The 2739-nt window shown below is 31.8% G+C and overlaps 1 protein-coding gene across 1 annotated transcript in view; it reads right to left on the bottom strand.

The window, feature by feature from the left end:
• Positions 1 to 2739, bottom strand: part of LOC107702747 (Hermansky-Pudlak syndrome 1 protein homolog) — a 16854-nt gene extending 14115 nt beyond the window's left edge. The window contains exon 1 of the mRNA XM_016505154.1: positions 2728 to 2739. The gene's annotated coding sequence lies outside the window, so the exon portion shown is untranslated. The remainder of the gene's footprint in view (positions 1 to 2727) is intronic.

The raw sequence follows: 2739 nt of genomic DNA, 5'->3' as shown, positions 1-2739 counted from the left end.
ATAATTAAACGTTAAACAACACAAATATGCTTTATGTATTTAATCCCATTCTATTAACCAATGTCTTTGCTTCTGACCTTCGATGATCCAAAAATTACTCAAGACAAACATTTGTGTGTCTTTTTTTATTGCTGAAGTGTGTTGAATTTTCTTCTTCTGCATTCTACTGTACGGACGTAAATTTACTTTCCCTTCAGCCTGAGGCTTATTCATTTCACTTTTGGTGTGAAAAGGCTTTTATATTTGCCAAAAATATAACTTTTTTATTTTAAAAACAAACAAGCAAGCCCTGTCCAGATTTAAAATGTAACGCAAAAGTAACGTAACACATTACTTTCCATAAAAAGTAACTAAGTAACGTAATTAGTTACTTTTTTATGGAGTAACGCAATATTGTAATGCATTACTTTAAAAAGTAACTTTCCCCAACACTGCTTATAATATTTGTTATTTACTACTTCAACTTTTTTTACTCAGATAATATCAAGCACAAAGATACAAGGAAAGATGTATAAAAAATATGCACATAATAGGCTATTGCATTTCTTTCATTCTTTCTTTATTTATTTCTTTCTGCATGACATTTTAAATAAATATTTTAGTGCTTTGACCTTTCCTTTGTTCAGTGTATGACACACACATGTGAGAATTTAACATTGTATCAATTTTAAACCTCTATGTAACTGGCTCATGCATAGTATAACAGGGCTGCCAACTCTCACGCATTCAGCGTGAGACTCACGCAATTGACACTATTCTCACGCTCTCACGCCACACATCCATTTTCTCACGCAGAAAAATGTCCCTGCCAAATTCAATATTTATTTATGATAAAAAAAATAAAATAAATAAAAACTCGTCAGCGCTCGTCAATGTCAGAATGATTTAGATGGCCAATCAAATCAAAGAAGGGCGGGGCTTTACTGTTCCAGCGCGACACCACGGCATTTTTTTAACCGTTTTACAACAGAAATGTTAAATAACCAACAGTAATATTCTGTGATGCAAACTACTCGACGACCGTTTTGATCATTTACGTGATTCACGTAATTCGTAACCGAATGTGGCAAGGAACATTTTGTTGTTTTGCTTTTACAACATTTGCACAAATTAACTCCTAATTGTATGTGTATTTTAAAATAAAATATTATTTGTGAATATTTAAACGGATTACGAAAAATTATTTCCATTTTTCTCATCTTTTTTTAAGGTGTTAAGCCTTGTCACACGCTATGCGTGTCCGTCGTTTAGGTTAGTAACTAGTATGCTGTATGCCCTATGTTGAAATAAGTTAGCATTATCAAAGTTATTTGTTTTGCAGTATTGCAGTAATTATACATATGTTGTCAGTAAACCTGTTTCATTGTAATGTTTTGACAAATCACAATACACTTCCTGTGATGCAAGGTTTTTTTTTGTTTGTGTGGTGTTTTTTTTTCTATTTATTTATTTTATTTTATTTTATTTCTCGATTTTATTTCTTGATTTCAGCTTGGAATTCTCACTCCAAGCTGAAATCAAAAGTTGGCAGCCCTGAGTATAAACATCATGAAATCCTCCATCTTGGCTCAAGGGGGATGGGTTCTGGCTACTCCAAATAGGGTCAAAAGTATAAACATTTTCACGCTGGGTTTGGTTACAGTGTGTATGGCAAAGCCGGGGAAGTCAAGCAAAGGTAGTTTGACTCTTTGCAGAACTGCAGTCCACAGCATATACAGAGAACGAAACGTCACACTTCATTATGTCTGTATATGAATCCATGCTGCTGATTGTCAGCTTTGATCAGATGACAAAGACCTGCTTGCTTCACGAGGAACATGCATATTCATAATTAAACCAAGGTTGCAGGTCAGTCAGGACATTTTGCTTTGGCAAAACAAAACTGCTCCCACAGATTAAAAAAAAAAGTATATAAAACATGATGTTTTGATTATTTTTATAATTTTATTTTTACATGTAAAATTCACACTTTCATGTTCCAAATATATTAGTAATTTGCAATATCTTATGCAATTTTGCATCTCAAATAAATTGGCTAGACTTTTTTATTTGGTTTGATATTTTACAAATACAAAAATGCTAAGAAAATGATTCATTTTACATTCTATTTTATTTTATGCAGTGTAAGTTAGTGAATGTTAATGACTGCAATGGTTCTTGTGGTCTAAATTTCATTAAATACAAATAATTCTTAATATGTACTTTTAAATCTCAAATAAATTAATCTTGGTTTGATATTTTATTTGGTTTGATATGAAACAAAGGCAAAAATGCAAAGAAAATAATTATTTTTTTGTATTTTATTTTATTGTAAGCTAGTGAAATGTAGTACTTTGATGGTTCTTGTGGTCTAAAATTCAGTAAATATGTAAAAGCCTGCTGGGTCTCGTCAGACTTTGTGACTCTTGACCAAGTGTGAATGAGTCTGGATTCTGTTTATGAGTGAACCATGTTGAGTCTTTTAAGATAAACCACATGTGAACTGCAGACATGTTTTGTTTTATAGCATGATTTTAATTTTTTTAATATTTAAAATGTAATATTTAATATTGCCTGGAGTTAGTATATTAATTTAATGACCATGTCAAGGCAACATATTTTGGTTTTCTCTAAATACATAATCCATCTACATTTAAAACATGTCTTGAACCAGCTTTGATGAGAAGAGATCAAAATCCCCTATAGGAGTCTCATTCAGGTGCAAATGGTTCTCATCACTTACTGCACACGATTGTTCTG

The sequence above is a fragment of the Sinocyclocheilus anshuiensis genome, unplaced genomic scaffold, assembly GCF_001515605.1.
Source record: "Sinocyclocheilus anshuiensis isolate Anshui unplaced genomic scaffold, SAMN03320099.WGS_v1.1 scaffold843, whole genome shotgun sequence".
Taxonomy (NCBI): Eukaryota; Metazoa; Chordata; class Actinopteri; order Cypriniformes; family Cyprinidae; genus Sinocyclocheilus; species Sinocyclocheilus anshuiensis.
Note: the sequence above shows the minus strand (reverse complement) of the source record. Positions and strands in the feature narration are given on the sequence as shown.